Raw genomic sequence first — 12,268 nt, forward strand, 5'->3', positions numbered from 1 at the left:
CTTGCATCCTTTGTTCCTTTAGATATCTTTATTATTTTGCTATTTCTATGGACTTGTTATCATAGTACTTTTCAATACCTTAGCAGGAAAAATACAAAGGTATGTTGTAGTTTTTGTATATACTGCCCATATTGTGTTTTGCAAATGGCAACGCATACACTTAGGGTGACTCTTTCCACTGGTTTTCAGAAGCAAGTTTTCAGACAAGCATGTTAACACCTATGTGGTTAATAATGTATTTATTTTAAAGAAGAATTTTCAAACCACCTACCATCAAATCAGATTTGCCAGTATTGTTTATTTTTCACTATACTCTAAAATTATTGTGTTACAGTTAAGCTTTCATGAACATAAGGCTTCTTATTAATCCAATTTCACAAAATCAGGGAGAAAGAAATACATTTTCTTGGGAAAAAATGACTTTAAAATGAATGTGAAAGAAAATTCTGTGGGAAGAGAAGGGAAAAGGAAAGTATCTCTTTAGTTGTTTAATAGAAGCGTCAATGTTTTTGGAAAAATAGAAAAAAAAATCTGGTTAACCAAAGCACAGGGTGGTTAGTATTTGTGTATTCACAAGATATTTGGTGGAAATGTGGGTAAATTTTTGACAGTAGTTCTTCAGTCTGCATTTGACTTGGGTGTGGTTTGGGAAGAATCTTTTTTTTTTTTTTTTTTTGGTCATGGGCTTGAACTCTGGCCTGGGTGCTGTCCCTGAGCTCAGCAGCTTGAGGCTACTGCCCTACTCTTCAGCCACAGCCCCACTTCCCTTTTTCTAGTGTTTAATTGGAGATAAGAGTCTCTTGACTTTGCATTGTCCTGGCTGGCTTTGAACCTTGATCCTCAGATCTCAGCCTCCTGAGTAGCTAGGATTATAGACATGAGATACAGCACCCCGCTGGGAAGAATCTTCTTGAACAGAGTGACTCGTTCTGATGCAGGTTAAGAGAAAATAAACTCAGAAGTGGTTTTTATTGTTTTAAGCTCTAATTTGTAATTATGTAACTGTAGTGAACTATTACTGACAATTTGTCATGAAAATTAGATTTGCTAAATTAGATTTGAATCAAGCATATTGGAAATTATATTATATGACTGAAATAATATTATCCTATCAAACAAATAGGAAATGTATTTTTGAAATGAGCAAATTGCTCATCACTTCCAATTTTGGGGGGGATTAAGTATATGTATATATAATTTTGAAAAATTATATTTTTATTGTCTTTAATAGTTGTACAGAGGAAGTATTATTCAATAAATCATCTTATGAATATATTGCATCTTATTTTGTTTTGTGTTGGTCCTACAGTTTTAAATCAGGACCTGGAATTGTCCCTGAGTTTTACTGCTCAAGGATAGCATGTAATCATTTGAGCCACAACTCCAATTCCAGCTTGTGGGTGGTTAATTAGAGATGAATGTCACAGATTTTCCTGTTCAAACTGGCTTCAAACCTTGATCCTCTTGAGTAGCTAAGATTACAGGTGTGAACCACTGGCTCCTGGCTCAAAAATTAAATTTTTATTGTCTTTAAGTAGTTGTACAAATGGGTTTATGGCTACAATGCATTTTGATCAATGTCACCCCTTTCCCCTTCATTTTTACTCTACCTTTCCCCTCAATCTTAATTTCATAGGATATGCATTGAACATTATGACTGCATTCTCCTTCCCTTCCCTTCTTCATTGTCTGTCCCCATCCCTTTGACCTCTCTATCATACCTTCCAAGTGGCAGTTTCCTGGTTTCATTTTGTTTGACTGTGAGTTCATTTTTTCAAGGAATATGCCATTAGAATTCTCCCCAGCATATATCCTACTTTGGTTCATAAGTTTTTGTATACTTGTACACATTTGTACATTTATGAATTAGATCTAACTTCCATCTATGAGAGAGAATATTAAGCCATTGTCTTTTTTGGCCTGACTTAATGTAATTTTTTCCAGGTTCATTGATTCCTTTGCAAACGTAATGTTGTTCTTCCTATTGGATAAATTCCATTACATATATATAGTGACACACACACACACACATACATATACATATACACACCACATTTTCTTTTTCTTTTTTTAAATTTTATTTTACTGTCAGGATAATGTATAGAGGGGTTACAGTTACATTCATCAGGTAATGGGTACATTACTTCTCAAACCTTGATACCCCCCTTACCTTCCCTATTTCAAATAAATAAACAAATAAACATATATACAATATAACAGGTAACAAAGTCAGTTACAATAACTACATGAGATTAACCATAAGTGGAGAAAAAGAGATAAGACATAACGACATAGTACATTAAGAACAACAATCACAAAGATAAACCTCTTGTTTCCATATCCTAGAGTTCATTTTGTTTAGTCTCATTTATAAACTAATATAATGGTACTGGGTTGTTTTTAAATCTCTTTGAGAAAAAAAGGCAAATGTTATAATTTTAACTTAGAAGTGAAGATGGTATCAAGAATATCGAAATGAGCTGGGTGTGATGCTCTCACCTGTAATGCTAGTTACTCAGTAGGTTGAGATCAGAGGATCAAGATTCAAGGCCAGCCCAGGCATAAAAGGACCTTAGACTCTTATCTCCATTTAACCTCTAGATAACAGAAAGTGGGACTTGGCTCAAGGGTAGGGTGGTAGTCTTGGGCTGAAGAGCTCAGGGACTACAGAGAGAGAAAGAGAGAGTGGGGGAGGGAGGGAGGGAAGGAGAGGGAGAGAGAGTGAGAGAGAGAGGGGGGGGGGAAATGAAAGAATATGGTCAAAATTTAGTAACTATCTAGGAAGCTGAGTGGTCCACAGACTTCAATCAAAGGCCTATTGACCTCTGAACTTTGCCTTCTGGGTGCACGGAATTGTTGAGAACCTTTTGATTTCCTACTATTGAAAATTGAACTAATTACTTCCCTTTTAAATAAATATATTTAAGGGAGTTCAGAGACAGTTGAATCTTCATAATCAGAAACAGGAACTGTACAAAAACACAAACAAAATACATCAAAATTGTAAAACTCAAAATATTTTGGGATAATAGTGTACAGAGGCATAGGAGAAGGCAACCTCATTTTGTAGTGTTGTATGCTATAACAATATTAACTGTATGTTTTTGTAGAGATGCTTTATCTCATATGCTTTTTGTTGGTTCAAACTATTTTCCCCTATATTTCTGATCATTTTATTTGTGCTACATCTTCCCTGTTGAACTGTTTAATCATGAGTGTTGACATTTGATGTTTCTGAAAAGGCCACATTCTTTGAAGACAAAATTGTATAATTATTCATCCTTATGTTTCCAACAGTACCTGGCATCTTACATGACATTTAGAAAGGGCTATCAACTCTTGTTATAGTTGTCTAGTTATCTTGTCTAGTTTTGTTTCTTTTCCTCCAAAATTTCTTCTCTCTTCTCTCATTTGAGAACAAATAATGTAGATTGACAAACTCATCTTCCCCTCTGACATGGTGCTCAAACTGTTAATCAGCTGGTGATTTTGAATGGTTGTATTTAAACACTCAGGAGACTTAGAAGCTGAATCAGAAAGCTCAGATACAATAAATTCATGCCTCCCTTCTGTCATTGGAGTTGACACTCAATCAACCCTTGCTAAAAAGATACAGCAAAATGAGAAGAGGGATATACCCAGAAGGGTTGAATTGATATCTAAGTTTCTACAAAAGAAAAGTCAGATTTAATGTGTTATCATGTGCATAGAATCTATGCTGATTTTATGGTTCTAGGGAATATAAAATCCATGCACTTTCTATTGGAAGGTTTTGATTATTGCTATTCCATGGTAAAGAATATAGTAAAATAGTGCCGTAAAATATTTATTAATAGTTTTATCTTAATTCCCTCCCCCCCCAAAAAAAACCTATCAGGCACCAATGGCACCTAAATACTCAGGAGGTTGAGATATGAGAATCATGGTTCAAATCTGTAAGACTGTAATCTCCAACTTACCATCAAAACACTGGAAGTAGAACTGTGTGGCTCAAGTGTAGAATACTAGCCTTGAGCAAAATTTCAGGGACAGTGCCCAGGTGCTGAGTTCAACCCTCAGGACTGACATACATACACAAAAACAAAATAAGAAAATTAAGTGATACGTGTGTATCATTAAATATCAAATGAAAATGTTGTCATTTTAAAGTGATAAAAATATGTCGTTCAGCTTTATAAAGGAAATTGAACAAATGAAAATATCATCTTCGGAAGCAAAATTGATCCCCTTGTGAGGAGTTGAAACAAGACCTATTCTACTCCCTCCACCCTCCCTCCTCCCCATTGGTTGTGAGACTTGAACGCTGGGCCTGGGCATTGTCCCTGAGCTCTTTCGCTCAAGGCTACCACCCTACTCCTTGAGTCACAGTGCCAATTCTGGTTTTCTCATGGTTAATTGGAGATGAGGTCTCATGGACTTGCAAGTTGTTATTCTTTTCCCTTAACATGTATTTGTTTATTTTATTCTCACAATTGCTTTCTTTTAAGGCAATCTGTTTTGTATGAGGTACTATTCCTATAATTTCTACAGAATCTCCTGGTATTGTATGAAAAGAACCTTTATACTTTGTTCTCTAGAGGCAAAGTTTTCTGTTTTAACCATCATGTTTATGTTTTTTCATGTTGGTAACATGACATCTAGTTTTCCACTTATTTCTTGCTGTTTTTTTTTTTTACAATTTTATGGAATGTGGTAGCTTAATTTCCATTTGTTTCTTTCTCTAAATTTCTTGATCATCTGTCCCTCTTTATTGACAGCCTTTTTAGAGCTCATGTTCTATTTAATTTCACAGTTTCCTGGTTTTATTCATTCTCTTATCCTACCTCTATTTTTGTTTTATCATTGGCTTGTTCTTTTGTTAAGTCATATAGTTTTGCAGAGTCTAGTTGAGGGTCTCATGCTGGAACCTCTGTCTATTACACATCTGAAATGAATGCAGAGAAACACAATTGGCCTGAGGGCGCTGGGGCAGTGGGAGACCAGTAATGCTATCCACAATGCCTCCTCTTCAGTTCCTTGGGCATTATTGATTTCTCACCTTGTGGTCCATTTCCATTTGGGGTGAGCAGGTGACACATGAGATGTCATTTTAGTTTCAGGAGAACATCTGGCTTATCAGGGTTTTGGAAGTGATTGTTCTGGATTTGTCTGCATTTGTGATCACCTGCAAGCTGGTTTTGGTCTCAAAAACTATTCTCTTCCTCATGTTACCTCCAGGTGGTTTTCCAGGTCAAGGATACCATCCACACTGACAACTTCTAATATGCCATTAACATTGTTGACATTGAATTTTCAGTGCTCTCCCTGGAGTCCTTTGTGAATTGTGTGTAGTGGTAATCTTCTTTGTTTTCTATAATATATAATTGGGAGAGACTTTAGAGATTCTTTGGTTTACCTTAAGATTCATCCACCTGGGCTGGGGATTTGGCCTAGTGGCAGAGTGCCTGCCTAGCATGCACAAAGAGCCGGGTTCAATGCCTCAGCACCATATACATAGGAAAAAGCTGGAAGTGGTGCTAAGGCTCAAGTGGTAGAGCTTTAGCCTTGAGAAATCCCAAGGACAGGGCTCAGTCCCTGAGCTTAAGCCTAGGACTGGCAAAAAAAAAAAAAAAAGATTCATCCACCTGTTTGACACATGAGTTAATAGAGTATAAGGCTTAGAACTTGTACATTGATTTTCCTCTTTATGTTGTGGCTAAAATTAGCTGAATTATACACAGAGTTGGTACAATAAGATTACAATTACAGTGAGACTTACAGAAATAAGGACATAAAATTTTCAACAATCCAAGGCGACTTTCATTACATCTTTGTTGATATTCCCCTATATATTTGATATAGCTATAAAAATAGGCTTACCAAAATACCAAAGAAGTTAAAGGAAGACGTTCCATTGGAAACTTGAGATAATCAGATTTTACCTGAAGGATTAAGCCTAAGATCCCAGGCTCCCCATTCACTGGTATCAAGATTCCTGGTGTTATCATGTGATATAAACACATGACATGATTGCTCCAAATTCTCTTCACAAAGTGTTCAGCCCTGAAAAATGATTCTTTAATTAGCCAATAAAGAGGATGAAAAAATAATGTAGTAAAGTTTAAAATGAAATGGTTCAGAGCCCCAGTTTTCTGTAGTTTTTCTTTCAGCATTTCATGAAATTTGGCTTAGTAGAGTCCTCTTTTAAGAAAAAAAAAAAGCTTATCAAAAAGAAATGATCAGATTCATTTTTACCCATTGAGAACTCATTAGAAGGCTTCCAAAAAATGTCTGTCTGGAGGGATTTGACTTTAATTTTCTGTTAACGAAGACACTTCATCAGACTTGCCCACCTTTTGAACTTAAATCAGTTCTAAACTTCCTAAGTTCAAGAGTACAAAGGAGCAGAGCTGATGATTAGAGATGAACTTTTTTTTTTGGCTTTCAGGTATATTTTTCCTCTTTATTTTCATACATTTTGACTTTATATTTATATCTCCTTCCTTCCTTGCTTCCTTGCTTTCAGTTTTGGATTGTCCACATATTCTATGAATCATAATTTATTAAGATGTGGTAATACAGGAAGCAAATGGAAAATTTTCTGAGCTCATGACCCCTCTTCTTTTTTCTGTGATTACACATAATAGAGACAGTACTAGATCTCTTTTTTGGGGTGTACTGTTCTCTGATTTTCCAATCTCTGCTCTACACCTCCCCATTTTCACACTATCTTATGATTACTGACAATTTTGAACTTCTACCATGTAATGTATAAAATGGGCTGAAGAAAATGCAGCCTCAATTTCTCTTTATTTCACATATCAACCAAAAGGTATATCCTGGGCTAAGGTGTTACTGCAACCTCTTATGGCTTTGTATGTCAGATATTTTAGTAATAGTTGTCAATATAGTCAGGAGTCTAGAGAATCAGATATGGGACATTTTAAGAGCAATCAAAGTACTTTATTTCCCCCCTTTTTCACTTAGTTTTTAAAAGTATTGTCTTTAATACTTGTATAAAGTGTTTCAGGAGTCTCTGGAGAGATCAGCGGAAGATGGCAGCTGTTCAGTGTGAGTCTTTCTGAACTCTCACCAAGATACCAGTTCTAGCATTTTAGAGGGAAGTTCATACCCAAAGATCAATCCTAAGTAAGCTTTAGCACCACAGAGATCTAAGTCAGAGAGGAGAAAGGCAGGTAATTGGTGCAAGAAGACAGCATATAGCAGTGCCAGCTTCGCGGAGACAAAGCCTCCCTCCAGCACCTGAGCGGATGGCAATTCTCGGCAGTGCAGAACTGCAGGCTCCAGACAGAGCCAGACAGAGCCAGACAGAGCCTGTGCGAGCCCAGAGCCATCACCTGGCCATGACGTGGACCTGCCAGTTTCACAAAACCAGAAAATCCAGCAGTTTGTGAGTAAACTATATGGAGATGTTTCCACTTCTGCTCCTGGTAGGTATGGCATTAGGAATAAATCCCCTCCCCCACCAGCTGAGGGCAGCGCCATTTTGTCTGCTGGCAAAAACCCTGCCAAACCAACTGGAGCCTGAGAAGTGGTGCTGGCAGCGCCATCATTCAAAAGGGCAAAGATTTTCCCAGAGGCAGCTTAGCTGGACATCTACCCCCAGTGCTAGTGGAAGTTTCTCCTCCTGGGTGGGGCCACACTCCTGGTAAACAAAGCCACTCCCAGCTCCACCGGCTGTTTTTTTTTTTTTTTTTTTTTTTCTGCCCAATCAAGCAAACTGATCAGAAAAACCACACAGCCAAATCACAGGAGAAAAAGACTTTTTGAAGTCTACCTTTTTTTATTTGCATTTTTATGTGTTCTTATTTTTTTTGTCATTTTACCTCCACCCTTATATTTAAAAATGTTATGACTCTTTTCATTTTTTTCCCCACTTTTCTTTTGTCATTATGGTTGTTCCTAGAAACATACTGCAGCACTGGATACAGTCTGGATACAAATGATATTTTATTGATACAGTCACCTGCTTTTTAATCTGTTGGTTCTTAACCCTTGTATTTCTTGTCTAAGGTCTCAAAATTGTATGGGATCTCTCCCCCTCCACCTTTTTTCTTTTCTTTATTTTTGTTTTTTTTTTATTTTTACTTTTTAAAATTTTTTATCATTGATCTCTCTGATATATACCTTTGTCTTTTCTTTATATATTCTTCTTATTACACTTCTGAATTTCATGAGTTTTATCTGAATTTTTCTGAATTTTGTACTCAACTATTTTACCTTTCTATAACCTTAGGTCAGTTATCCATACTCTATCCCTTTTCTTCATTAATATATTAAACTTACACTCCTACATTACTCTTTTCTTACCTCCCCTCTTGTCTTTCATACTATTTTTTCTGTCTCTGGTCCTCTGTTCATCCTTCAACTTTTATAATGCATAGATCTACAGTTGATGGTTGTTGAGCAATAACTGTTTATCCAGGTGTTCAATTATACTGTAGGTCCAGAGGGACATAAATACATAGAGATCGGATAGTGGGGTTTTTTTTTTTTTGTCATAAAATGGTGATCAGTGGTGGTATTAGATTTGTCTGTAAGTACACAGAAAGAAAGAGAGAATGTTAATACCAGTCTAAAATTGTGAACATCTACTGTCTGGCCAACTAAAGAGGGCTAGGTTAGTTGTATCTTCAAAATTATAATCTTGTTTAGTATTAATCTTGCTTCCATTTTCAAATGGGCAGAACAAGAAACTCAAGAAAAATGTCAAATCAAGGAATAGCATCTCCCACCCAACATAAACAAGCAATAGAGCAGTCAGTGGAAAATCTAGAGGTGAGTCCTCCAAATGCTATACAAATGCAATCGATAAACATCATTAATGAAAAGTGTGAAAACGTACAGAAAGAGATAAGGGAGGAAGCCATAGCTAAACAAGAGGAAACCATAAACAAGGTAATATGTGGAAAAAGAGGAAGCCATAAAGGAGGCCATAATAAAGGTTTTTCAAAGAAAAATAGACAAATACATAGAATCCACAAACAAAAAGGTGACTGAACTCCAACAAATGTCCAAAGATAAATGTCCAAAATAATGTCCAAAATAAAGCTGCTGACCTAACCACTCAAATGGAAATCAGAAAGTTAAAGAAGTCCATACACAATCTAAACAAGAGATGCAAGGCATCAAAAATGAGCAATTAGAAGCAAGGGAAATGAAGAATAAAGTAGAAAGTTTTGATAGCAGGTTAGACAATGCAGAAGAGAGAATTTCCAGGGTTGAAGATAATCTAGTTGTTATAGAGAAAGAACAGAAAATGAGTCAAACCAAATCTAGGAAATATGAGAGAATGCTTCAGGAAGTCCAAGATACAATTAGGAAGCCTAATTAAATGCTAACTGGAATTGAGGAGGGCCTGGAGAAAGAAATCAATGGTATTGGAAATATACTTCAGGGAATCATCTCAGAGAACTTCCCAAATATCCAGAAGTTCAGGACCATCCAGATACAAGAAGCTTTTAGAACACCAAACAGACCTGACCAGAAAAGGACATCCCACCGCCACATTATAATCTGTACAGGATCAATAGAGACCAAAGGAAAGATCCTAAAAGCAGCCAGGGAAAGAGAAAAATCACCTACAAAGGAAAAACAACCTGAATAACCACAAATTTCTCAGCAGAGACCATGCAAGCAAGAAGAGGTTGGAAGGATATATGTCATGCCCTTAAGGCAAATAACTATCAACCAAGAATACTGTACCCAGCTAAGCTCTCATTCATAACTGAGGGAACAATAAAAACCTTCCATTCCAAGAAAAAGCTGTAACATTGCTATGTATAGCAATCAAACCAGCATTACAGAAAATTCTCAAAGATGTTCTCCACATTGAAAATCAATGAAAACGTGATACTGAAAAAAGAAATGGCATCTAAAAATCATACCAGCTAATTACCACAAGAACTGTCAAGCCACAGGCCCCAAGAAAAGCTTTTAAAAATGGCAAGAAGTATTAAATATTTTTTCAATCTTAACCCTCAATATCAATAGACTTAAGTCTCCAATTAAATGGCATAGACTGCCCAGTTGGATCAAAATGCAAGATCCATCATTCTGACATTTTTTGAAAGTGAGAGTTTGGAACAAAGTTTATCAAGCTAATAGCCCCCATGAAAAGGCTGTGTTGCCATCCTCATATCAGATAAAATAGACTTCAAACTAAAATTAGTGAGAAAAGACAAAGAAGGTTATTGCCTACTAATAAAGGGATCTCTTCTCCAGAAGGACATAACCATCCTAAATACCTACTCACCTAATTCCAAAGCACTGAACTTCATCAAGCAAACTTTAGTTTCATTAAAACCACACATAGATAGAAACACAGGGATTGTTGGTGACTTTAACACACCACTCTCACCTATGGACAGATCAAACAGGCAAAAATTCAACAGAGAAACCTCAGAATTGAACAACTGTATAGATCAACTAGATCTAGCAGACATTTGCAGATTATTTCACCCAGATACATCACAATATAGGTTTTTTTCAGTAGCACATGGAACATTTTCCAAAACAGACCAATTTTAGGGCATGAAAATAACCTGTGCAAATTCAGAAACACTGAAATGATTCCCTGCATTCTCTCAGAACTGAACACCAATCTCCATCAATGAAAACCCTGGAAATCATGGAGATTGAACAACACATTGTTGAATCACCAATGGGTCATCAAGGAGATCAGAACAGAAATTCAACAGTTTATGAAAATTTAACAAAAAGGAGCACACAACATACCAGCTTCTGTGGGACACAGTAAAAGCAGTACTCAGAGGAAAATTTAATAGCTCTGAGTTCCTACAATAACAAATTGGAAAAATCACAAACCAACAATTTAATGTCACACCTTAAGCTCTTGGAAAAATAGCAACAAACCAACCCTAATCCCAGTAGAAGGAAGCAAATTATTAAAATCAAGCAGAATTAAATGAATTGGAGACAAAAAAATTACAGAAAGTATCAACGAAACAAGGAGTTACTCATTAAAGAACTCTATAGACTCCACTCCCAAACTGCTTGATCAGATTCAAAACTTTCGCAAGGTAACAGGATATAAAATTAACCCTCAAAAATCAACTGCCTTCCTCTATGCCAACAATGAGAGGAATAAGGCAACAGTCAGGAAAGCAACCCCTTTTGCAACAGCCTCAAAGAAAAGAAAGTACCTAAGAATTATCTTAACTAAGAATGTAAAGGATCTTTTTGATGAAAACTTTAAAACCCTGAAAAAGGAAATTAAAGCAGAACTGAGGAAATGGAAAAACCTCCCATGCTCCTGGATTGGAAGAATCAACATCGAGAAAATGACAATCTTGCCAAGGGCTATCTACAAATTCAACGCAATACCCATCAATATCCCAATGTCATTCTTTAAAGAAATAGAAGAGGCAATCCAAAATTTCATATGGAATAATAAAAGACCCCGTATAGCAAAAACACTTCTTAGCAGAAAGAACAGCGCTGGAGGAATTTCAATTCCAAACTTTAGACTATAATAGAGCAATAGTGACCAAAACAGATTGGTACTGGCACAAGAACAGGCCTGAAGACCAATGGAACAGAATTGAGGACCCAGGTATTAAACCACAGACCTATGGCCACCTAATCTTTGATAAGGGAGCCAAAAAAATAGAATGGAAGAAAGGCAGCTTCTTCAAAAAGCAGTGCTGCCAGAACTGATTAAGCACCTGCAGACAACTAAAGTTGGACCCTTGTTTGTCACCCTGCACCAGGATTAACTCCAAATGGATCAAAGACCTGGAGGTAAAAGCAGATACACTTAAAACTTTACAAGAAGGAATAGGAGATATACTAGGTCTCCTTGGCACAGGTCGAAACTTTCTTAATAAGGACCAAGAATCACAACAAATCAGAGAAAGTCTGGATAAGTGGGACTGCATTTACTGCAGAGCTTCTGTATGGCAAAGTACATAGCTAGCAAATTAACTAGAAAGCCTACAGAGTAGGAGAAGATCTTCACTAACCATATGACAGACAAAGGCCTCATATCCAAAATAAATCAACAGCACAAAGAATTGAATCTCTCCAAAACTAATCTCCAAAGTAACAACCATCCCATTAAAAGATGAGCCGAAGACTTTAAGAGAGTCTTCTCTGAAGAAGAAACAAAAATGGCCTATAGACACATGAAATGCTCAACATCTCTGGCCATAAAAGAAATGCAAATCAAAACAACTCTAAGATTCCACCTCACTCCAGTTAGAATGGCCAGGATCAAGAAATCTAATAACAACAGATGCTGGAGGGG

The sequence above is a fragment of the Megascapheus bottae genome, chromosome 12 (assembly GCF_031878675.1).
Source record: "Megascapheus bottae isolate mThoBot1 chromosome 12, mThoBot2.hap1, whole genome shotgun sequence".
NCBI lineage: Eukaryota > Metazoa > Chordata > Mammalia > Rodentia > Geomyidae > Megascapheus > Megascapheus bottae.